Below are 27,074 nucleotides of genomic sequence, written 5' to 3' on the forward strand. Positions count from 1 at the left end.
ATATAAGATGCAGGTCAGATATGAAAGATTAATTTAACAAGTATTCGTTAACCCCATTGTTGCTAGGAACATTCTTTTTTTTAGCACTCCCTAGCACAACTTATCCTTACTAGAATTTCTTCACCTTCTCTTCAGCATTTTCTTCAACAACAACTCCTTATTTGTTCTTATTGTAATGATTGTGACTGTTCATGAGATATGTATGGCTACATTCCGCTATACACCATGTGCTCTTCCCTTACATTTTAATACTAATATTGTCCTACCACTTCTTCATCTGATGGGTAAGCATTCCTAAAGCAGAGGTTATCACCAACCACATGTTGGCTGTTCGGCCCTCATTGTCGTACTTCCATCCAAGTATCCTTTTATAACTAGGCAGTTTTTAAGATAGCCTGCAGTGATCCCCCCTGCCCTGGAATTCATGCATTTGTTTAATACCTTTCCTTTAACATTGCTTAAATTTATAGTTCACTTCTAATGGATTGAATTTTTCTTTAGGACATGGAAATTAAACCCTTCCAAATAGCAGTGTTAGCAGTCTCTTGATGTTATTATCAAGTATTATCAAGTATTCTTGATGACTTTCTGGTGAAAGAGTTTAGAACCCTTACCCTGAATCAGGGAAAGGATAAAGCTCTTGAGTGCTTTCAAAGAACTGTCCAAATAGTGTCTGGAAATGGGAACAGGTATGTGAGACAGTATGCCTTGGGAAAGGCTTAACATCTTTCTTAGTATTATTTTCTCATCTCTACAATGAATGAAGTTGAAGTTGATGGTTTTGATAAAACTCTTCAATTCAAATTCAGTAATCCAGAAGATAATTAATTAATTAATTAGTTAATTTTGCATTTTGATATGGAAGTTTCATTTAAAACAAAAAAAACTAGGTATTTTTTTCTTTCAGGGACCATGTGTTGTAGGTATGATATTTATACAACGTCCTAAATATTCTGATATTATTTCTCTAGGTATTAGGATATATGAACTTCTTTTAAAAATTATTTGTATAATAACTTCCTTGAGTTTTCTTCTTTATAGTTGCAAAGGGAATTTTAATCTTTTTAAATTTGTGTCTCTGACAAGTCAGAAATTTCTGAAACTAAAACTTAAACCTATCAGTAATTCTTTTCAATAGTACTTGCTAAGGAAAAATGAATATGCTGCCTATATTTTGTTCCTGCTGTGGAGTTGGCATGATGTACCTGAAACCACCTTCTACCTTCTAAAATGTTTCAGGTATCTAATAGTGGCATTCACTCCTGGCATTCCCTTGGCTCTTCTTTCCCCTGTGCTGCCTTAGCTGGCTGTAGACAGGTGGGTTTTTGCTGAGGCCCTTCTCACTCTGGTCCAAAGATTTATTGACTCTTTCTTTTCATTGTCAGAGTATAAGAAAATTTAAGCCTGGTGTTTTTCATGTGGTTTACAAAATTTTCTTAACATTTAGGATCAATGGAATCCATTTTGGATAATTTATTTATCTAATAAGACAAAGGTATGTATGTTAAAACATAATGATATCTCATAAAACTTAAACAAGATACAGTAAGAAGACCTTAAGGTGAGGGGAATGTGGATTCCTTAGGCTCTTGTGATGAGCTCCATAACCCTGGGCACAGCCACTCTGTTATCTCTGTCCCACCCCAAAACACACTGACTTTGAGGAAACAACTAACAATATGAATTATTCTTCTTCAGCTCTTGGTCATTGTTAAGGAAACAATTAGAGTTATTCTCAGATTGGCTTTTATAATGGATATTAGTGATTCTTGATGGATTTACTTAAAATATTTTCATTTAGTTTAAAGGTGTGCAAATCATTAATACCAGATGGCATCTACCTAGAATTTTTTGAGGGGTGAAATTGAGATACATGTCAAAATGTGTAAATTTAGTTTCTGAGCAGTTGTGCCAGTGGACTGGCAATGCAATGAGATATTAGTGCCAGAGGATTTGGGGTTCCATCGTTCTTTTCCACTAGGCTTCCAGTATCTATCTGTTAACAGAGAAAGTCACCAAATTAAATTTTAAGATACTCTCCAGAGGAAAAACAAGAAAAGATATATATACTAGAATTTTTTAAAAGAGTTAAAAGATATTAAGGAGATATATTTTTCTAATAATCCATAACAAATCTCCCACTTTTAATGCTATAATTTTTTAAAATGCTGTTGGACTTCAAATGGTGAGAACAACTGATTTGTCATAGATGGTTGAAGTTTGGAAGAGGGAAATAGTAAGTTGGGATAAGCAGGAGTTTCTCTCAAGAAGTGCAAAATAGGGTTCCTCAGAAGTCTTTGGGGAAATAATTTATCTAACTGTACTGAGGTGTGTGTGAGACTGTGAGTTTTTAAGTGTTAATACCCTGGAAGACTGACAACTTCAGTTTCCTTGTTCCTCCTTGTCTTCATTCTCCCTACTCTCTTCTCATGTCTGGTCTTTATTTTGCAGCCGTTTTGTTTTAGTTGGACTTTAAGGAGGGTTGAATGGTTCATATAGGTTAGCTGATGATACTTTGTCAAGGTCAAGCCAATGTTTTCTTTATTAATTTATTTTATTCTCATCTCTGCATTCCACTACCAAAGGCACTTATATGGTTAGTGTTTTTCTTTGTACTATGTTTTGTATTATGTATTATGGAAATTATTACATAAATGTTACTATTCTCATTCAATAAATATTTTCCATGCAGCTGTTTATGTTAAAAATCTGTCCCTGCTGCTGTGTCAACAATAGTTTGTTGATTCTCACCACAATTCAGTATTTCATGATATATATCCATCCAATCTTATGTCTCCACTCCCTCTGTGATGGGTATTTAGACTGCTTCCATGTCCCATTACCACAAAGAAGGTTGAATGTCTCCTTGGACCTATGCCATTTTCTTTGGGAAATATGCCTTGTATCAGAATTGCTGACTCACAGACTTTGAATACTCTTAATTAAACTGTGTCCTATGTTCTCTAGAATGGTGGCATCATCTTTATATCCCCATAATTTTACTTGGCATGATTCAAATCGCAGTGCTGGGTGTCAAACTAAGGGCTTTGTACAGGCTAGGCAAAAGGTAAGCACTCTACCACTGAGCTAGATCCCCAACCTAACATTTTCTTCTTTTAACTTTGTAGCTTTACCTTTTACAGTTACCTTTTACAATCCAGGTTCCTTCCATGTAGAGTCCATATCTATTCTTGCCCTGATCAAAAGTCTAAATGGCCCTAGTTGCCTGCAGAGTGAAGCCAGAATGCTAACAGGGCATAGTGAACCCCTCAAGATCTCTCACCTTTTCCCTGTTTAGAGGTGCCCATATATCCGCTTATTCATTTTTTAATGTACTGAATTTATTATTTTCTAAAAACACCATCTAACAGATAAGTGAGCATTGTGACATAATTCAGAAAGTATTTTTCCTACTTGAATCATTTTAAAGCCTATAAGGAAGTATTTCTTATATTAATATTTAATAGAAATACTTACATCTAAATTACAAAGGTAGAATATTCTCACTGTTTCAGAATTCAAACAGTACAGAAATGTAAAAGGTAAGAAATGAAAAATTCCAAATCCCAACCTTTTCATGTCTTTTTTTTTTTTCTCCTTTTGTAGAATCATTCAGGTAAGGGTGGGAGAGGAGAGATGACAGATATCTCCATGCCAGGGCCAGGTCCTTAACCAAATAAATCAGAATTTCTGGGATGGGAACCAGGCACTGGTATTTTTAACAATTCCCTAGATGTTTTAGTCAACTTTTTCTGTTGCTGAGACTAAAATACCTGACAAGAATAGTTTTAGAAAAGGAAAAGTTTATTTGGGGCTCAAGGTTTCAGAGATTTCAGTCCATGGATGGACAGCTCCATTGTTCTGTGTCAAAGGTGTGGGCAGAGTATCCGGGTGGAAGGGTGTGGCAGAGGAAAACAGCTTAGGACATCACACCAGGACACAAAGAACTCCATTCACCAAAAACAAAATATATATCCCAAAGTCACGCCTCCCCCCACCATTGACCTACCTACCTCCTCCAGCCATTCATACCCTGAGAGCCTATAGTTACCACCCAGTTAATCCCTATTAGGGGATTAATGAACTAATTAAGTTAAAACTCTCATAAACCAATAATTTCACCTCTGAACTTTCTCGTATTGTCTCATATGAACTTTTGGGGACACCTCATATCTAAGCCATAACACTAGGTGATTCTAATATGTAACCAAATTTAAAAACAACTGGCTCCTAAAAAAACCCTTCCAAAAAAAAGACAGGGGATCATATCAAACATATTGTGCAGCATCTTGTTTCCCCCACCCCCAAGTACTTGCTAAATGATATTTTAAATCCTATCTTTGGTTTAAAATTTAAGAAAAAAAAATTCATTTATTTTGAAAATGTTACCAAGTATGAAAACCCTATTAATCAACTTGATAAGCATTCTACTAAATTACTTTAAATTGAGTATTCATTTGAATAATGGTAACTTTTGACTTACACATAATAGTAGTATAAAATTCTTCCCTTTTTATATTAGGATTCATAGTTTGTCAAAACTCATAACGCATTTTCTGAGGCCTTGTGGGTGCTGGGTTTTCATTGTGTCAAATGGTAGAATGAAGTCAACTACTCTGTAGGAACCAAGTTTTATAAAAATTAGAAGTCAAAAAAATAAGTTTACTCAAAGTTAAATTATTTGTCTTTTTTTCAAACTGGAAAATCATCCTTTTTCTTGACTGTTTATTTCTTCTTAAACATTTTCTGTCTTCTCAGATTTTAACAGTAGCCAGCAACATGCCTTCCTTCATTCCCCGAGAACCGTCCTGCTCTTGGCATTCCTTCGTTTCCCTCTCCTCCTCCTCTGCCCAGTCCTGCTCCTCCACTCCCTGCAGGGGTTGTGGTCCTGAAACCATCTTTGATTTGCTAACAAAGGTCTCTCTGGGCTCATCTGGCCCAGGAGCATTTGGCTCCATGGACTGACTACCCACTCCCTAGTGATTCTAATTCACTAGTGATTCCCTTGCCTGTTAGATAACTGTTTCTCTGTCTCCTTTTGTCTTTCTGACTTTTACTTTTTAAATTCTGTCTCCAGCTAACCACTTTCCTCTTTCTTACTTTCTTAAATTGTTTCCTTTTTTCTTTGTAGAAAAATGTTTTACATGCTTACACTAGAAAGTGTGGAATAATTTTTAAAAAAGAGACTCCCCAAAATTTCACTACTTAGAATTAGCATTGTAGACTTGTTCTCTATGAAAAATGGGATTGATACTGCATAGTCTTTATACATGGCTTTTGTTCCCTCCCTATCTCATAATATATATTGTCCAAGCTGTTCATGTTTAACATTGGTTACTGTTCTAATTTTAAATAATACTGAGAGACATATAATAGTCCCTTGACTCTCTTGCCTCACTTTTTGTAAGTAATATATACTTATATTTATTTTATCTATTTCTTAATGACTTTCATCTCCCTATTTCAAAATAACATAATCACACTCTTCGTTCTGTCATCAGTTTTCGACTTCATTTACATATTGTGTTACATGGTAGGGGTTTCTGTCTTTTACCCCTTTCTTCCCATTTTCCTGATACTAACATACCACAATTCTTTATTAAATCACTAGTCATAATCTGCATTGCTTTGATTATAGACATATTATTCACCAATAAACCAAGTAATCTCTTGTCTTTTTTTTTTTAAGTACAAGTGCTTTTTCCCCAAAGGAAATACTTGTCTCATTTTTCCATTTCCTTCATTTTGCTTTGTTCTATGGCCAAATCTTCCTATATCCTCCTTCATTCTCCTAATGCCATTTTCCATGTGGTTAACCTAGCAGATAATCAGTGAGTTCCAGTTTTTCCTTTGACTCACACTTTTGGAGCCAGCCCTCTGCCTTCCTGCTCCAGGCTATGCTGTTTGCTCTCTAGGCCTGCTGCTCTGTGTCACCACGCCTAAGTAACTCTCACCAAACACTGAGGAATCCCTGACATCCTCCCACACATTAGAAGAGAAAGTCGGTGATACAATGATGTTAGCAAACGGATTTGAGAAGGTCCCAGGAGCTCTTCTAATGCCTGTGAGTGTCTAGCTCATGCTGCATGACAGCAATGAGCATGGTTGGTCCTGCCCTCTGATAGGTGAGTACCTGTTTATTTGGCAAAACACTTTTCTCCTTAATGTTTCAGGATGTGAGTCCTTTCTGTTAGTCTAAATCTGACTGTTGCTTTCCTCCCCTGTCGCCTCACTCTCCCCCTCTTGGCATTCCATGAGACCCCTCTCTCAGTCATCTTCACTCTCTGGCAAGACTACTGACAGTACTGCTAACTTTTCTTGGTCTTTGGGGAGGAAAGAATGGAATCTAGGGGTATAAAATTCATTTAAAATGACAGTGACATTTTTAGATTTATCAGGAAGTAGGCAGACTTGCCATTATAAAAATTGAATCATTTTTGTTTTAAAATCTAAGAACTTCAAACATGTCACCAGTGAACAGGGAAAGCTGCTTGCAGTTAATGTATTTCTCATTATACTTCAAGAAGACACTCACCAATTACACTCCTTAAGACATTTTGCTCTGTTTTAGCCACTTGTGGACAAGCTGGTATATTTTCATTATGTGCATTCTGAAAATCTTTTAACCTCAACATTACATTTTTTAAAATTATGAAGTAGGAAATGGGTTATGTATAAAGAAAGAAAAATGTGTTAATCCTAAAAAAGATGACCTTTATTCAATCTTACCTGAAGTTTAGTTGAAATATCAACTGTGCCAAAAATTTACTATGAACTAGAAAGTTGCAATTTTCTGAATAAATAATCCAGAAAACATCTTAGTTATTTGAAAGTAAATGAGCAAATTATGAACCTGATATGTCAGAAGTAGTGATTAATAACATTAAGAATGATTTGTTTTGGAATAAAATATATGAACTAGGCAATCATGGGTAGTAAAAACACTCTAAGTATGGCAGTTGATCATTTTCATTCAATTATATTTTATTTACATTTATAATATTGAATTTTCTAAACCAATTGCAAAGACTTTTTCAGGGTACTAAACATTTTCATTATAGTTAAAAATTCACTTAATATTTTAATTTGTAGGTAAACAGTTACAATTTGCTTCATAAGCAAATTTGGTAAGATATTTTAGTTTTGAATCTTTTCTTATCAGTGAAGTGATAACAATTTCTCCCAGTAGTGTTTTTGCAAAAATTCAGGTGAAATAAATGGTCATTGTCCTATGTATATTTTTTGAAGGTCTACTTATTAGTAGTCAAAGAAAACTATTAAAGCATTGAGAACATTTTTTCACAGATCAAACTGACTGGAAAGAATCATAGACTCTCATGTGGATGAGGGTTAGTGAGTTGAACTCTTGTTTCTATCTAGTTTCTTATGGATAGAAAATTGACAATAGGCATTGACAGTCTCAAGAAAACCCCCAAATTTTTATTAGTCTCATGACTTCTAATGTGCTATAAGGAAATACTCAAGTAGACAAAGATTTTCTGCTAAATTGTTTATAGTATTAAAAGCTATAATTCTAAATAGTCAATTAACACATTATATGTAATAAACTTTTATATAGCCAGTAATCATAGCTGTTCTTTTAAAAAGGATATGTTTACATGCAGATGTTTTTAATGTTTCATTATGGTAAATTTGGATTCATTGAAACATTTATTTTTCGTATTTTATTATTTTTGGGAAAGGGTGCTAGGGATCAAATTCAGGGCCTTCTTCAAGCTAAGCATACACTGTAACTCCGATCTTTATCTCAGACTCCAAAATACATGATTTTAAAATGACTTCAGTAATACAATATCTTTATTATTCTGTGCTAGGCTATATTTGTGTTTATATATATTTGAATGGTCTTCCTTTTTCCCTTGGCTCTGTCTAGTTTATATCTCCAGGTTCCCTTCCCTGTTTCCTGCTTTCCCTATTCCTCTTTAGTTCCTTTGCCTCCTCCTGCCTAGCGCTAGATAGAAATCAACTGGAGAAAATAAATACTGATTGAGGTGGAGCTATATTCTTCTAAAATCTCTTTTGTTTTTCTCTAATTTTTTTAGTCTGGCCTTAAAGAAATAGTGTTACAGTCCTCCTGAAACTGTCAGGGAAGGTGATGGTTAAGAGTTCCAGAGTCAGATGGACCTGACTTGGGTCCAGATGTGTCACTTATTAGCTGTGTGACCTTAAGCACATTATTTACATTTTCTGGCTTTATGTTCTCAACTGTGAAACAAGGGTAACATGTAACTACTTTTCCCTTGAAGATTAGGCAATATAAAATTGTAAAGTGCTCAGCACTGCCAGAATTAAGGGAATATTCAATAGATTGTTGCTGATGTTGCTGTTATGCATTAAGATTTCAAAGATGAAGCTGGAGCTCAGACAACTGATTTCAAATACTGTTCTAACATTCAGAATCCCAGTAAACATTGTCTGTCAGTGTACACTCAAAATCATATACACACTCTCACCAAAAAAATAAACAAACAAATAATAAACAGAAGTCCTGTAGGCTAGAACTCAGGTTTATCTGGTGTTTTGTAGAAATTATGAACTTGGATATAGAATGTGGTAGAAAAAGAATGAGGAAAGGATAGTGAGGGAGGAGGAAAACCCAAGTCTTTGCTCCTGAATAAACCAGAAAATACAAATCACAAATGGATAATAACCTTAAAGCAATGTGATGATGGGCAGAAAAAGGTGGGGGGATAGTAAGTCGTGTAGCATTTCATACATTTTAAAATGAATCTGAATATAAAATTAGAATTATATGGTGATTTGAAATAAGTAAAAGACCTATCCAGGTATAAAAACATTTTTACAATTTTCTCTATATTCTTATTGTGCACTCTATATTTTGGTACTTTTTTTGTGAAATACTATTAAAATGTTAACATTTTTTCATATTATTTATTTCACATAGTTTTCCAAAAAGGTTAACTGTGTTGTAATTTTGTTTCTTCAGTTTCATTTTTCTTTCCAGCATTCCTTTATTGGTACCATTGAGAATCTAGTGTACTATGCTGACTGATACTGGTCTTATAGTCAGTAACCTTCTCCAGGATGTTTCATCTCATATCTGGGGTGCTACAGTGTTAAACAAGGCAGACAAGTTGGTCGAGCAGACAGTCTTCAGGTGTTCTTAGAACCTTGACTCCACTCCTGCTCCATTCATTCAGATAATACCATGGACCCTGTGCCAGTATTTGAATTTTTTTTTTTTTTTAACCTTCCAGGATTCAGAGACTTTTGGTGATCCAATCAATTCTGGCTCTGCTGACCAGGCATAGCTTTTTGTAGCACAGCCTGTGGCCACAGAAGAGAGTAGGACTGGTCCATCAGCTCATTGTTCCTGGATTCAAAACAAGTGCACATACTTACAAGAAGACCAGTAAAGCACCCTGCATGAAAGACTCTACTGAAGGGATACTTTCTGGGATCCAAAATGGTTAATCACTTTATAATTTGAGCAGTTTACTATGGTAGTTGCATCCCTAGCCCTTTTTATTTTTTATTTTAACATAGGGTCTCAGTACATTGCTTAGGGCCTAGCTAAGCTGCTGAAGCTGACCTCAAACTTGGAATTCTCCTACCTCAGCCTCCTGAGTCACTGGGATTACAGGCATACACAACCATACCTCGCTTGTGAAGTTTAATTTTAAGTGCATAAGACTAAATGTGATCCACTTGACATTTTTTAAGATCAAAAAAAATTGACTCCTTTTACAACAGTTCCGTAGATGGGAACATTACCTGAGGGCACATTTCAGCTACCCCAAGTGGGCATTGTCCACTTGTACAAAGCAAAACCCAGAGCAAGCCCAATAGCCTGCCCTATCTGGGAACTTCTGTCGGTGAAGTAATGCCAGTGACCCACCTTACTTGGTTACCTAGCTTGTTCTTAGAAGCAGATAGTTCTTGCGACCCAGTTTTGTCTCCAGCTACAGAGAAACTATAACACTACTGAGTTTTGGCCCAAAAAATTTTAGCTCACGTGTTTGCATTTGAGTCAGAATAGCAGAGGTCAGTGTTTTGACAATCCTAAAGGATAATTGGGCATATGTCTGCTGGCCTGGAGGAACATTTGTATTTGTATGGGTGGCAGAGCAGAACACCACTGACCCCTATTATATTTTGAAGTCTTGGTGACCTGGCTTCATGACAGTGTATTCTAAATCATGCCATTGTACCTATTCTATCCACTCAGATAGAAATGAGATCATTTATTGGGGGGTGGGGGAATACTTGGATTGAGTAAAAAAAATGCCCCTCCTCATAGATTTGTTATAAATTTCTTGAATAAAATGAATGATATTGGAACATAGAATATAGCTATAGGGAGTTTAGAGAGTAGGATGCAGCCTACTGCATGACTCTCTAGACTTGAATTTGCAACTTCTGATTCCATTATAATGCAGAACAGCATGTATCAGAAGGTGAGGCAGTAATTTCCCAGAAATGTTAGAAAGTTCTAATAGCATACTACTGCTAGAGAAAGCAGTCATGAAAGTCATCGTCAATGGTAAGTGGCTGGCACTTTTATGGACAGTATAAGATAATTTAGTGTATTTTACATTCATGAATAATCAGGGCAGGCTAATCTTGCATGTTTGTTTCCTAATTACTTTATTTTTAGCACTCCCATCATTTCTCTTTATACGGCAAGAAGCTGGAACATCCTAACCGCAGTGCAGCACACACCATAGAATGTTAGCAAATGTGAAGGCCCCAGTCAGTTCAGTTGTTTTTGTAGAGAAAGCAATCATCCAAATAACTGCCAGTAATGACAACCTTGTTGATTATACCAGTCAAGATCTATTATTAAGCATGCAGAAAATTTTATTTTTGCCTTACAAATATGTTTTTGTTCTTTGATAAACATGCATAATAGCAAAAAATAAAGATAACCCATCCTCATTAAAACTCAAGTTCCATAAAGAAGAGGCACAAAAGCTTTCCATGTTTATAGATAGTTTGTTTCTCTGAGCAACAGAAAATGCAGTGCTTATTTAACTTAACAGCAACACCACAGAAAAAAATATAAGCCTACAGATGGTAAGGGCATCCATGTTTTCTGTTTGTTTGTTTTTCCACAATGTACCTCCAAGTCCAAGTTACTGCAACCGGAGTCCATGACAGCATGGATGAGATTGAGACAGCTCTCCCACATTGCTGAACCAGATCCCTGGACTACTTTTGTAGAGTTAGCCACCCTGGACCTTGAATATGGAAAAGAATTCAGAAAGATGGAGCTATCTGGGAGGGGGAGCAGACTACTAAGAAAGTACTCATGTTCTGAGCTCCTATGACAATTGTGCCTGTAGGAGCTCTCTGATCCCTATTTCAGGGGGGTTATGAGAGACCCAAAATTTTTGTGCCCAGCCCCACTTTTTGTACTCTGCTGCTTGATGTTGCCTCTAACTTGGAGCCATTTTGTAGAGCAGTTACTCTGAGACCTCAGAAATCCAGGAAAATTTAGCATGGCTGCTAGACCTGAGCACAGATGGGTTTTATATTGAACTTGGCAAGGACAGCAAGCTTCTTAGAAACTCCCTAAAGAAAGGTTGAGCTCAGCAGCAGTCTGTGCACACTATACTCTTTGGGACAGGCTTCCCTATTTTTCTGTACCAGGCCTTATTACTCCCCAGGCTGTGACCTCTAGTGCACTATTTGACTTCTGAAATGTATTAGCAAAAAGACTAACTTTACCAACAAGAGCTCTTCACTTAATAAAAATGAAACAACAACAAACCCCAACATTTATTGTTGCCTTGCAGCTTTCCCTTTTTGGCCTCTCTGGATATCCACTGACGTCACTTAAAATGAACCATTTAATTTCTAATAGCTACATGCCAAGTTGGCTTATGAACTTCTGTTTCTCAGCATTCCACAGATGCCACATTGCTCAGAGCTGTGCTTTAGTGCATCTTCACAGATTTCTCCCTCCCTACCCTGCACAGCCTCCCTGCTTGAGGTTCTCATGGAGCAGCTGCTTGTACTCTCCACTGACATACATCCATGGCACTTGCTCAGCCCACCAAGCTAAACTGCAGCAAGTGTGACTGCAGTGCCAGTAGGCTGGCTGTGATCCAGAACTTTCCACTCCTGCCTCTGATGCTAAGCTGCCCTAGTATGTACCCATTTTGATTCATTTTTCTACTGTTTCAGCAAATGCATAACATCACAGTGTAGATGTTTGCCTAGGTAAGGTTTCTTGTCTAAGACAGGTTGTGACCTTGATCTTCCCATTTACTTTTCAGACCTTAGTATACTTAAGGCTACAGGATCATTTATAAAATCATCCAGGGCTTTCCACAGTGTATACCTTAAGAGTCTGGTTTCATTGGGCAGTGTCTGGACAATATTTATAAAGCACATTTGATAATGCTTACACTCTTATTGGATGTTTTTTGGAGACTGGAAGCACTTAACTACATAAAATAGAGTAAAAGGAAAGCTGTTTATTTGACTTTGCTTTACTGCTTTCATGATGAAGAGTAGACCATCCTTCGAATTTAAAACACTATCATCTTGAAATCTCAAGCCCCTGTCACAGTCAGCAATTACATTTTACAACCTGGGTTAGCTGATTGATGTAAACTTAGCAGAGATCTTGTTGATGATGCCTGGAAATAAGGTAATGGTCATGGTAGTGACCCCCAGATCCATTAGCACCCATATTTCTCCTTTGCAGCATAGGGTCTGTAAGTCTCTGGTTCTGGTCTGAGACTATCTTCCTATTCCCAATGAAGGGGAGTTCCAAAAAAACTTCGAAAGAAAATAGAGCCCTCATTTCCAAGTTAGTGCCCTGGGTCAGAAACCTTAATTTAAATTGTCTCACAAGTCCCTTTAAGCGTTAAAACTCAAATGACTGATTGCCTCTCCTTCAGTTCTTACCTCTACTCTTCTGTGACACCTATCTGTGTCCAAGGGAAGTGTCTTCTCCTAAACCCTCACCTTCTCTCAGGTCCAGCTCCATGTAGATCACTAAAGTCACTTCTAGTTGAACTCCCTCCTACCACCTGATGTCTCTGCAGTCCTGCAGCCCAACCAGTCTCTTGTAAAACGTAAAAACTCATCTGTTACAGAAATAACCAAGTACACTTGATGCAGATAGACACACAAAGTGAGTCAGTCAACAGGTTGGATTCACTCACATGCTAATAGGAGCTTGTGGTGTTGCAGAATGTTTGCTTACATTTGGTACAACTTCTATAGTATGTTAGAGATGGCTTTTGTAAGAATAAAAGACATTCATAAAACCATAGAATAGTAAGCTCTTTATGTTTTAAAATAAACTTTTGGCATAAATCTGTGAGACTTTCTGCTCTGTGGTCTTCTATTTATAAATTGAAGAATACTGTGGGAATTCTTGGTAAGACATATTAAAATTTTTAGGCCTGTCATGTAACTCATAGCTTTGCTATTCACATCTGTTTTGCATAAATCCAGTTAGAACCTCCCCTTGTAGGAATTCTTAAGCCTAATTAAAAGTTGGAGCCATAACACATGTGAAGGAATTGAAAAAGCTCCTGGAAGTGACATTTTATGATGTAAGCAGTATTCAAGTCATTGGATCTACTTGCTATGCTTCTAGTATTTCATAGACACATGTCATTACCTGGAAGATCTAGCAAAAGGAATTTCAGTAATGCTTTACCTTTAAATTGTTGCATATTTAATTGGTGACTGACTCTTAACACTTTGTTGTGTGATTCCCTTGATTCTCCTTTTGCCTCTCATTTCCTCCCTGAGGATTCAAAAATATTTTGATAATTTTTAAACATTACTTTAATGCCTGACTAAGGCATTAAACTTTCAAGGAAAAATAAAGCCCATGGGTAATTTTATAAGGCAAAGAATGACTTTGTAAAATGAAATTATATTGTGAAATAAATTCATATTTTATCAAATCTTTTTCTTAAAGTGAGGATACACTTTTAGTTTTGAAATGTTACTTTCAACAATTATGATCTCACATTTCTCATTGAAATTTTATTAAATTTTGTATATTCTAAAGTCATCTTCTTTGTAATTGGTAATTTTAACAACCAGGCAGAGATTATTATACTATTCATTTACTTGGAACTATTTAATCAAATTCAATAGATTAAATATTTTTGAGTTAATTATTGAGAGTCTAAAAGAACAACATTATTCGTGTACTTAAGAAGAAATTATCATGCTCTCTTTGGCAGCACATACGCTACACTCGTAACTGGACAGAGGAGATTAGCATGGCCCCTGCACAAAGCTGACACAAATTCATGAAATGTTCCATATTTTTGCAACTACTAGAAGAAAATTTAGGCCCAACTCTCCATCATGTCCACTTAGGAATTGACTTCTGCAGCAAGACTTCTAAAGCTCAGGAAGTAAAATCAAGAGTCAGTAAATGGGACACTATCAAGCTAAAAAGCCTGTCCACAACAAAGGAAAAAATAAGAGCATGAATGGGAGAAAGGGAGAAAAATCTTTGCCATCTGCAACTCAGAGCATTAATCTCCAGGATATTTATAGAACTTGAAAAACTTAACACCCCCCCCCCCAAAAAAAAATGAAATAAAATAACCAATCAGTAAATAGGCAAAGGAACTGAACAGGCATTCACAGCAGAAGAAATATAAATGGTCAACAAATATATGAAAAAAATGCTCAACATCTCTAGCAATTAGAGAAATGCAAATGAAAACTACATTGAGATTTCATCTCACTCCAGTCAGAATGGCAATTAGTAAGAAGACAAGCAACAATAAATATTGGTGAGGATGTCAGAAAAAGTGTTCACTCATACATTGTTGGTGAGACTGCAAATTGGTGCAACCACTATGGAAAGCAGTATGGAGATTACTCACAGAACAAAGAATGGAACCACCATTTGACCTGGTTATATCATTCCTTGGTATATATCCCAAGGAGTTAAAATCAGCATATTATATTGATGCAGCCACATCAATGTTTATAGCAGTACAACTCAAAATAGCTAAGTTATGGAACCAACCAAGGTGCCCTTCAAGAGATGAATGAATAAAGAAAATATGGTATATATACACAATGGAATATTAGCCATAAAAAAGAACGACTATGACTTTTGCTGGTAAATGGATGGATCTGGAAACTATCATGCTAGGTAAAATAAGTCAATCTCAAAAAATCAAAGACCAAATGTTCTCTCTGATAAGTGGATGCTAACGCACAACAAGGGGATGAGAGGAAAAATAGAGAAGTTCATTGGATTAGACAAAGGGGAATGAAGAGAAAGGAGTGGGGGATAGGAATAGGAAAGACAGTGGAATGAATCAGACATAACTTTCCTGTGTTCCTGTATGAATACACTACAATGAAACTCCATATCATGTACAATCACAAGAATGATATCCTAATTAAAATAAGTTATATTCTATGTATGTATGATATATCAAAGAATACTTTCATGTATATCTAAAAGGAACAAATTTAAAAAAGAAATTATCTACCATTTTTATTATAGATTTTTCTACAAATAGGAACATAAACTTATTTTCATCTTTACAGTTATGAAAGTACTTGTTTAATTATATTACTTCATGCTTTTTATTTAGGACAGTGGTTCTCAGCCTTTAATGTGTATCAGAATCACCTGGATAAATTGTTAAAATTCAGATTGTTGGTGACCGATGTGGTCCTACGATATGTACAGTTAGAAGAATGAGAAATTATATTCCATTTATGTATAAAAATGTATAAATGCATTCTACTGTCATGTACAACAAATTAGACCAAATAAAAATTTTTTTAAAAACCTTCGGATTGTTGGGCCCTATCTTAGAGTTTCTGATTCAATAGATCTGGGTTGTTGCTGATACTGCTAGATCACACTTTGAGAATTCATTGGTTTAGGATTTCTGGTAAATAGTAATTTTTTTATTAGAGCATTATAGTTATATATAGTAGTTGGTTTCATTTTGACCAAATTATACATAGTGGAATTTGATTTCAATCCCTATCTTCCTTCCCCTTTCATCTTCCCTCCTCCTGTGTTCCTTCCTCTACTCTACTGATCTTCTTTTCACTCATTCGTTTTTGTTTGTTACTTTCTACCTATACATAAAGGTGAAATTCCCTGTGGTATATTGATTTATGCTGCTAAGTTTATTTTATATTTCCTCCCTTTCCCCTCTCAATCTTTTTCTACTTCATTGGTCCCAATATCTTGGTGATATCCTCCCCACTCACTGCTTTCTTTCCTTTATTTTGTTCTAGCTCCTACATATGAGAGAAAAATTTCTGCCCTGAATTTTCTAAGTCTGTCTTATTGCATTTAGCATGATGTTCTCCATTTCCATACATTTACCATCAAATGCCATAATTTCATTTTTTTTTATAACTGAAAAAAACTCTATTGCATATATATGTCACTTTTTTTGATTCACTCACCTCTTGACAGCATCTGGGCTGGTTCCACAATTTGGCTATTGTGAATTGTGCTATTATAAACACTGAAATGGCTGCATTGCTGTAATATTCTTTTGGATATATATTGAGGAGTGGGATAGCTGAATCATACTGTGGTTCCATTCCTAGTTTTTTGAGGAATCTCCATACTGCTTTCCAGAGTAGTTATACTAATTTGCAGTCCCAACAATGTATCCATCTTGTCCCCATATCTTCACCAATATTTATTATTATTTGTATTCTTGATAATTGCCATTTTCTGACTGCAGTGAGATGAAATCTCAGTGTAGTTTTCATTTGCATTTCCCTGATTGCTAGAGATATATTGAGCATTTTGTCCTGTATTTGTTGACCATTTGTATTTGTATTTCTTCTCTTTAGAAGTAACTGTTTAGTTATTTTGCCCATTTTTTTGGGTAATTTATTTATTTATTTGGTGTTAAGTTTTATTATTTCTTTATATATTCTGGATATTAATACCCTATCAGAGGAGCAGCTGGCAAGGTTTTTCTCCCATTCCATTCATGCTCTTAAGCTTTTCCTTTACTGTAGAGAAGCTTTTTAATTTGATGGCATCCTATGTATGAATTCTTGGTTTTGTTTCTTTTTCTTTTTTTTTTTTTCCCAGTGCTGAGGATTGAACCCAGGGCCTTATGCTTGCCAGGCAGGCACTCTACCAGCTAAGCGATATCCCCAGCCCTGGTTTTATATCTTGAACTTGAGGGGTCTTGTTGAGGAAATCAGTGTCTGTACCTACGAAATGGAATTTTGATTATATTTTCTTCTAGCAGTTGCAAGATTTCTGGTCTAATTCCTAGGTCTTTGATTTAGTTTGATTTAACTTTTGTGCAGGGTGAGAGGTTTCTAATTTCATTCCTCCACATATGGTTATCCAGTTTTCCCAGAACCATTTGTTTAGAAGTCTTTCTTTTCTCCAACATATATTTTTGACATTTTTTTTGTCAAGTATCAGGTGGGTGTAAGTATGTGGGTTTGTCTCTGTCTTCTATTCTGTTCAATTAGTCTTTGTCTATTTTGATGCCAATACCATGCCATTTTTGTTACGATAGTTCTGTAATATAATAATTTGAGATTGAGTATTATGATGCCAATAGCATTGCCCTTCTTGCTCAGAATTTCTTTGGCTATTTTGGGGCTCTTATTCTTCCAAATGAATTTAAGGGCTTTTTTTTTTTTTTTTTTTTTTTTTCTTCTAGTTCTGTGAAGAATGTCATTGGTATTTCAATGGGGTTTGCATTGAATATTATTTATTGCTTTCCATTGTATAGTCATTTTCACAATACCTGTTCAAGAGTGTGGAAGGTCTTTCCATCTTCAAAGATCCTCAGTTTCTTCAGTAGTCTATAATTTTCATTGTAGAGATCTTTCTCCTTGCTTAGACTACTTTCCATATTTTTTTGAGGTTATCGGGAAAAGATGGTTTCTTAGCAAAATTGCTGTTGGAATATAGAAAAGTTATTGATTCATGCATGTTGACCTTGTATTCTACTAGTTAGCTGAATTCATTTATCAGATGTAGAAGTCATCTGTTAGAGTTTTTTGGATCCTAGAGATACAGGAACATGTCATCACCAAGCAGAGATACTTTTACTTTTCTATTTGTAGCCCTTTAATTTCCTTTTCTTACCTGATTACTCTGTCTAGAGTTTGAAGAACCATATTGAATAGAAGTGTTGAGAGTGGACAGCCTTGTCTTGGTCCTGATCTTAGCTGAAATGCTTTCAGTTTTTCTCCATTCCATAAGATATATTGATTTTGGATTAGTCCTACATGGCCTTCATAAAGTCGAAGTAAGTTTCTTCTATTCCTAGTTTACCTAGGATTTTTTTAACATGAATGAGTGCTGTTATCAGAGGCATTTTCTACATCTACTACAATGATCATATGATTCTTGTGCTTAATTCTATTTAACTGGTGAATTATATTTAATGATTTGCATATGTCAAGCCAACCTTGCATCCCTGGGATAAAACTCATTTGATCATGGTATATTATCTTTCTTCGTATGTTTTTGAATGTGGTTTGCTAATATTTTATTAAGAAATTTTGCATGTATGTTCATTAGGGATATCAATCTGTAGTTTTCTTTTCTTGATGTGTCCTTGTCTGGTTTTGGTTCCAGTGTTATACTCGCTTCCTAGAATGTATTTGTGAGTGTTCCCTACCTTTCAATTTCATGGAACGATTTTGGAGAGACTGGTTCTTACTTAAAGTTCTGGTAGAACTCAGCTGAGAATCCATCTGGTCCTGGACTTTTCTTTGTTGGAAGACTTTTAACGGATATTTCAATTTCATCACTTGATATTGGTCTGTTTAGGTTAATTTGAGCAGGTCATATGTATCTAGAAATTTGTCACTGTCTTCTAGATTTTCTAGTTTATTGTAACATAAATTTTCAAAAAGTTTCTAATCCTTTGTTTTTCCAAAGTATCTGTGGGGATCTATCCTTTTTCATCTTTAATTTTCTTTATTTGGATCTCTCTCTTTCATTTGATTAGTTTGGCTAAGGGTTTATCATTCTTGTTTATCTTTCTAAAAAACCAACTCTGTTGCATTGATCCTTTGTATATTTTATAAATTCTGAATTTCGTTAATTTTGGCTCTGATCTTAATTCTTTCCTTTCTTCTTCTGATTTTGGAATTAGTTTGTTGTTCCTTTTCTAAGGCCTGGAGGTGGGGCATAAGCTTATTTATTTGGGTTTTCTTTTTTGTTGTTGTTGTTGTTGTTTCAATGTAGGTACTAGATGCTATAAATTTTCCACATAGAACTGCTTTCATACTGTTCCAGAAATTTTGATAGGTTGTATGTCTGTTCTCATTTGTATCTAAGAATTTCTCAATTTATTATCTCATTTCTTCTGTGATCCATTCTTCATTTAAAAGAGTATTGTTCAATCTCATGTGTTTATGTGTTTTCATATTATTTTTCTTGCTATTGATTTCTAGTTTCATTCCATTATGATCTAATAGGATATAAGATACACAGGATTATATCCTTTTTTAAAATTTTTTCTAATTTTATATATTTTTTGTATTTACAAAGACTTACATTGTAACCTATAATATGGTCCATTTTGGAGAAGATTCTGTGAGCTGCTCAAAAGAAGGCACATTCAGCTGGTTTTGGTAAAATATTCTGTAGATGTTCATTGGGTCCATTTGATTCATAGTATTATTTAAGTTGGTAATATCTTTTTAGATTTTATCTTTGGATAATCTGCATACTAATGATAAAAGTGTGAAATCACCCAGTATTATTGCACTGGGGCCTATCTGAGACTTCCTGTCAAGAAGTGTTGTTGTTGATGCAATTAGGTGCACTGGCTTTTGGACCATATTTATTTACTATTGTTATAGTAAATATATTCACTCTCATTGAATCTTTCCCTTTGCCAGGATGTAGTGGCCTTCTTTGTCTCTTCTGAATAATTTATGCTTGAAACTTGCTTTGTCAGATATGAGAAGTTACTCCTACTTGTTTTCAGAGTCTATTTGCATGGATTTTTTTTCCATTCTTACCTTCAGCCTTTGACTGTCTTTGCCCATGAGCTGTATCTTTTACAAATAGCATATAGTTAAATCTTCTTCTTCTTTTTTTTTTTTTTTCCCTATTCTGATAATCTGTATCTTTTAACTGGGGTATTGAGACCATTTACATTCAGTGTTATTATGTGTATGTGTTTGTGGTTTCCTGCCATTTTGATCCATTTGCTATAGTTAGTTCTGTCTTGATTTTCATTTAGTCTATTACTCTTCTAGTGATCTTCATCTACTTGGGGACTTTGGGAGTTGTTTTTAAGTTCCTCTGTGCAGTATATCTCAGAGTATTCTTTGTAGTGCTGGCTTAGTGGTCATGAAATCTTTTAGTTTATCCTTGTCATGAAAAGTTTTTATTTCCCTGTTGATTCTGAAAGAGAGCTTTACTGGATTGTAATCTTGGCTGGAAATTTCTTTCTTTTAGAGTTTGGAAGAGCTTATTCCAGACCCTCTTGATTTGGGGTGAGTTGAGAAGTCAGAAGTGAGCCTTATTGGTTTGTCTTTAAGTGTGACCTGGCTTTTTTTTTTTCTTACAGTTTTTAATATTCTTTCCTTATTTCCTGTCTTAGCATTTTGATTTTGACATGTGTTGGAGAATTTCTTTTCTGATCTTGTCTATTTGGGGTCCTGAATGCTCCTATATGTTGAGGTCTATTTCATTTCTGATATGGGGAAGGTTTTCTGTTACTATATCATTGAAAATGTTCTTTATACCTTTAGCCTATATCTCCATGTTCTCATCTATCCCAGAGTTCTTGTATATTCTGGTCATGGTCTTTTATTTATTTATTTTTTTTTTACTGCATACTCTGTGTTTAAGTTTATATATGCTGTCTTCCAGGTCCGAAGTTCTGTTTGCTTAGCAATCTAATCTGATGGTGATACTTTAAAGTGAATTTTTAATTTTGTTCATGTGTCTTTTGTTTCCAGAGTTTTGATTTTTTTTTTTTCATTGTCTCTGTTTCTTTGTTGAAATAGCCTTTTGTCTCCTGTATCTGCTCTCTTTATTCATTCCTTAGGTCTTCTTTTAGTTCATTGAACTTTTTTTTTTTTTTTTTTTTTTTTTTTTTTGCGGTGCTGGGGATTGAACCCAGGGCCTTGTGCTTGCAAGGCAAGCACTCTACCAACTGAGCTATCTCCCCAGCCCATTGAACATTTTAATAATCAATGTTTTTATAATCTTTCTCTGGAATTTTTTCTACTTCCATATTCTTTGTTGGGTGATTGTGAATTTGGGGGTGAAATTTGTTTGCCTGTTTTTTCATGTTTTCAGAGGTCTTGGACTTTTGCATCAGTTGAGATAGGCTCCCCTTCCTCTTTTATATATGTGTCTTTTTGTGTGTTGTTATCTTTTGTGTTCTCTGACTTCTCTGTTTTTGATAATGTAAGTAGAAACCCATGGATGTGGCCTGAGGACTCTCTCTGGTTGTTCCTCCTTGTGCCCTGTTTGTTGGTAAGGAGTTTTGTCTCCCTGGTTCTGTGTAATATTAATTGATGTTGAGCTTCAGGTTTGGAGTCATGTGTGGGATGAGGTTCGCTATTATTTGTTTGAATTGTGGGTGTTTCTCTGCAGCAGGATCTCTGTGAACTTGAAGTGTCACAAACACTTTCCAACCCTTTTTATAGGAAGGAGACAGCCAAGAATCAGACTAATGTTAGCAACAGATAGATAGCCCTAAGATAAATTTCCAGTGCCTACATTGACATCTATAACACTAGTTGCCACCCACATAGTATTGATGAGATCAATATTTAAGAACAGTATCAACAGTTAAAAAAAAAAAAAAAAAAAAACAACTATGAACTGGATCAGGCATTAGACAATAGGTGTCTATTATGTCTTCCATTGTATTAATAATCACAACATGAATGGGTTAGGAATTTCATAAACTGAATAATTCCATTAGTGGGATTATAGTTTCTTTCATGAAGAGAAAACAGGGTAGGAAGGGAAGATGAAGTTTGAATTAGTTAAGAAAGTTATAGGAGAGGCAGAAGATAGGTAGCAGATGTCAACTGTAAAGAAAGAATAAAAATAATTAACAAAAGAGAGGAAGAGAGAACAGGAAATTTTGTCTGGGGGAAGAGATTGACAAAGGGACAATAACAGACAAAAAGCAAGGTGCAAACAAGCAAACATAAGATCAAAACAACTCAAACCCACAAAATTATACCCCCTAAGTCAAACCAAAACTAAATAATAAACAGGTTCAGAGAAAAGTAGTTAAAGTGAAAGTAAAAATATATGAAAATATATATGCATATTTTTGAACCTATTGGCACAGAACATGCATACCTACACAACCTACACACACACACATATATAATACACCAAATGTCTTGCAGAATGGAAAAAAATTAAAAATAAAATGTAACTGAATAATATTTGAAAAAAATTTTAAAGTTTTTTAATTTGTTTTAATTAGTTATATGTGACAGCAAAATGCATTTTGACACATCATACATTAATGAAGTATAATTTCTTGTTCTGGTTATACATGATGTGGAATTACACTAGTTGTGTAGTCATGTATGCACATAGGGTAATAAAAAAAAAGAAGAGTAAAAATATATTTTTTAATGGGTATACCATGGAGAAAAGAAAAAGAAATAAAAAGAAGAGATAAGAAGAACAAAATAAATAAAAGAAAAAAATCCAAATGAGAAATAAAGGCTTTTTTCCAGGGATGGATATTTATTCTTTATTTTTGGCTTTGCCACCCTTGGGTAAAGGACAGGGGGTTGTTAAGTGCAATGTCTTTGTGTTCCTTACATAACTTCCAGTCATTGTGGCTAGGGGCCACAGTTGGTTATAATAGATCTTGGCTTCCAATCTCCCAGTATAGGGTAGGAAAGATTGAGAAATTCTGAGAAATTGTGTATTGCTGTAGGGGGAGCTGGTGCAGAGTTCTAAACTGGAAGTTCCAGTATTTGGGATTTAGTACTGACTGAACTTTGGAACTCTGTTGGTGGGTATTTGGGATTTGATCCATACCCCTTATTGCTTGGGAAGTGCTGGTCTCTGCAGGATGTCTGGATCTCCAGGGCCTCTGGTAAAATCCACTTTTATGGTGTAGAGACTCCAAAGGTTTCACTTTCACCACTATGAATATGAGATACTGGTATCTACACTGGAGTATAGTGGTCCTGTGTGGCCTCCACATGTGTCTTCCCACGAGCTCTTATGAGGCACCTACAACAAAGGATGCTTTCTTCCCTTAGTAACCAGAACCTCGGTGGTCCAGGTACAATTTTCTTTGTGCCTATTTCAGTCACTCTGGTTCAGGCACACACTGGGGATCATAAGAGGCAACTGCTAGAGACTTCCTGTATGAGTTCCCAGTCTCCTGTGTCTGCTCACTGCTGCGCAATGCTTGTAGATGATTCCTTCACTGGTAGCCAGTTTCCATGCCCACAAATGCTTTTCATGCCAGTGATCCTGGTTCCTGCTGAACTATCCACCCCTGGGGCCAGCAGGCTTTTTGGGGGAGGGTTGGCTTTCACTGAACCACTTCCCCCATGGACTCTGTGTCCATTGTTTAGCTTTCCTCTCTAATCCACAGGCTCCCCAAGCCAATTTTTATTTTTAATCCACCAACCAGGCTGTCTTTTCTCTTTGCCTACACTCCCCATACTGCTTAGCCACTGCAGCTACTGTCACTGGCCTCCAAGCTGTCACATCTCTAACATAATTCTTAAATTATGTTCAAAGTTTCTGACTTTCTATGTTTGCGAGGTTTCTTTTACAGTCCAGTATTAAGTTTCAATGAATTCCCTTAGTTACCCACCTTGTTGAGGAGCAGATTTCCCTTTTTATAAGTTCTTGTGCTAAGGAACAACTGGGAAATGTATCCTTCCTCTAATCTGCCATCTTTGCCAGGAATGGAAATAGTAATTTGTTAGGCTTTTCAAATGTAATGAGTTTAAGATATAAAAAAAATAAGAAAAGTTTACTATAGATTTTATAGTGGACAAAATTTAGGTTCATTTTAAAACCGTATCTACTTCCTTGTTGTTTTGGGTATATGGCATTTTACTTACTTTGATTTGAATTTATATACCACTAGTAGTATGACTGGTATACCTTGGCATATGACCCAATGTTCATTTGCTATTTTCTTTAATAATTCCAGAGGTGGCAAATTTAGTTTCCCAATGACTTTTGTGCTATCAACTTTGCATTAGAATTAGGAAATCAGTATAAACAGGTTCCTGTAAAGTACATGACCCAGTGCCTGATACTGAGGGATACTCAGTAAACGTTGGAACATTTCTTCTAATGTAATGGAGTTATTTCTTGAAAACTTGACTGATCCTACTTTGAAGATCTCAGAGTTGTCTGTTTATTGTCTTTACCATTTCTGTGTTTCTCATGCTTATAGTCCTGAAGGATGGTGATCTTCCTGATAGTTTAGCCTTGTACCAGCAAGAATAGGAGTCAAATTAAACATAAAATTAGTCTTCACTCTTGTTGTAAGAAGCACATAATTTATTTACTGGAATAGTAACTTAAAAGTCTCTTAGGAGATGAACAGTGTTCATTTATTCAAGTTGGCCTTGTGATCTTCTAAATGTCTTTTTAAATTTTAATTTAAAAGCCTTTATTGCCTTTTCTGGGTTGTAAGTATGCAGTAAATTAAACATCACATTTATACACGTTATAAATTCACAGGAATTTCACAATTCTTTGTTTATGTATTCTAACAAAGTTTATGAAAGTTCCAAAAATATTAAATATCTTCATAATGTTATATTTTCCAACAATTTCAGTGATCTCTAATCTTTGTTTTTAATGCTCTCCTGTTGATTGTAACAGTTAAGGATTACTATAGGAAGAAAGTGAACAGAAGAGCTTAATAGTCTTTGCAGGTAGAAATTAAGAGAAAGCTCTATTCCTGTCATGTTCCTGACCAGCATGATTTAACTTATAGTTTTATATTACTACACTTACTTGACAAAGATTACTTGATAAAGAGTGAATTTGATAACTATTTTGAATGGTTTCGGACCCTGATAAGAAAGGTACTCTGTAAGCCAGACAGGTTTAGGAAGATTATGATTCAGCTCTGGATATGCTGAGTTTGACATCTGGGAGGACACTTTGTTGATGTCTAAGGGACATGAAAATCGAAACAGCTCAGGACTCAAGAATCAGATTTTTAGTGTGTAACCTAGAAGTGATCATCAAAGCCTTAAGATTCTACCCACTCCTTAGACACAGGCCAATCAGGAAAATCAAACACAACCCCTTAGAAGCTTCTAGAGTAGGGGGAATAAGAATCAGAACACTGAGTCAATGTCATGTGGCCAGGGCTTTTCTGAGGACCAGGGTTTTCCTCCCGCACTGTGCTGCCTGCAAGAGCTGTAGCTTTTGATAAACCAGTAAACAAAGTCTCTTCTGTAGTCATGTAGCTTATATTCAAGGTGGGTGGGGGCTGAGACAAATATATCAGGTGGCAATAAGTGCTTTAAGATGAAAAAGAAGGCAAGGCGAATGAGGGAAAAGGAGTGGGCGTTTGCTGTGCAGGCTAGGAGGGAGTCGGTGGGGGATGGAGTCAAGGAAGGCTTCTCAGGTGAGCTGACTCAGCAGTATGAGGTAAGGGACAAGGATTTGGGACAGGGGACATGCCAGGGCCTGAAACAGCAACTGCAAAGGCAGTTGGAAGGAGGAGCAGAGTACTTCTGTTCCTTGAAGCATGGAGGAGATAGGGCCTGAAGACCCATCTCTCTCCCAACAGATACTCTTCAGAAGAAAACTTCTCAGTACTCTTGTATTATATATCTTCAAGTTCTAACAGCACTCATTTTGAAACATTAAGTAAAACATTTGGAAAATAAGTGTGCTAGTCAGCTTTCAGAACTGTGACCAAATACCTGAGAAAGACAACTTAAAGAAGGAAAAGTTTATTTTGACTCATGGTTTCAAAGGTTTCAGTTCATAGTCAGCTTCCTCCATTGCCTTTAGACCTGTGGTGACTCAAAAACATCCTGGTGGAAGGGTGTGGCAGAGGAAAGCCTTCACCTTATGGCAGCCAGGAAATAGGAGAAGGGGGCAGAATAAGGCATATCCCCCACTCCCTCCAGGTTCTATCATCTTCAGTTTCTACACCTCCCAATAATCCATTCATCTATGAATCCTTCAATGGAATAATACATTAATGAGGCCAGAGTTCTTATGATCATTTCCTCATACCCCACCATTGAACATTACTATATTCACAAGCAAGTCTTCAACACATGATCCTTTGGGGAATATTCCAGATCCAAACTATAACAATAAACCTGAAATTTTTTCTCCAAACTATACTGTAAATGTGAATTCTGAAAATACTGATTGTAAAATATGAAGAAAGTACTTTTGAGTTACGTGGGAACAGACTCACTTTGGTTGCTCATTGTAATTGAAAGAGCCCTGCCTTAAGAATCAGTAGTATACTCTGGAGAAAGACTGCAGGCAGGTAGTGTTTCAACTCTGAGCTTCCAGTCACCTTGCTCTATAGCATGACCCTGTACATTGAGGCCCTTCTTCAAGCTTTGGGAAGCCTCAGCACTGGTTGTGATTGAGAAGACAAAGGTGGCTCAGGAGGAGCAAGCTCCTGTGTTTGTATGTTGTTATGTGTTGGTGTTCTTCTCAATATTATTTAGGAAAAAAAGGATTTGGAAAACCACTTAACTAAATAATCTTCAAGGTCTTTCCCATTTCTAGAGCTCTTTGAATCTATCGTTTTTATTAGTTCTTAAGTATATGCTACTACCATATAATTTAACCACAAAAATGTTTAGATATGTGTCAGTAATCTTGGGTCTTTTGAGAAATGCTTTTGGACTACTCTTGTATTTGGTACCAGAGTTTTTTGAAAGCTTTTTTTTTGTTTGTTTGTTTTTTGGGTTTGTGTGTGTGTATGTGCTGGGTATTGAACCCAGGGGTACTTAACCACTGAGCCACATCCCCAGGCCTTTTTATATTTTATTTAGAGACAAGGTCTCACTGAGTTGCTAAGGCTGACTTTGAACTTGCAGTCCTCTTGCCTCAGTCTCCCAAGCTACTGGGATTACAGGCATGCACCACCATATCCTGT

The 27,074-nt window shown here is 35.8% G+C and overlaps 1 protein-coding gene and 1 non-coding gene across 9 annotated transcripts in view; both read left to right on the top strand.

Annotated features, from left to right (window-relative positions):
* Positions 1–27,074, top strand: part of Pkp4 (plakophilin 4) — a 248,069-nt gene that overhangs the window by 31,697 nt on the left and 189,298 nt on the right. The gene's annotated exons all lie outside the window — the stretch shown is intronic.
* LOC124981477 (U6 spliceosomal RNA) lies at positions 14,186–14,290 on the top strand. The gene has a single exon (XR_007108001.1). It is a non-coding gene; the product is annotated as a U6 spliceosomal RNA (small nuclear RNA).

The sequence above is a fragment of the Sciurus carolinensis genome, chromosome 3 (genome assembly GCF_902686445.1).
Source record: "Sciurus carolinensis chromosome 3, mSciCar1.2, whole genome shotgun sequence".
Lineage (NCBI taxonomy): Eukaryota > Metazoa > Chordata > Mammalia > Rodentia > Sciuridae > Sciurus > Sciurus carolinensis.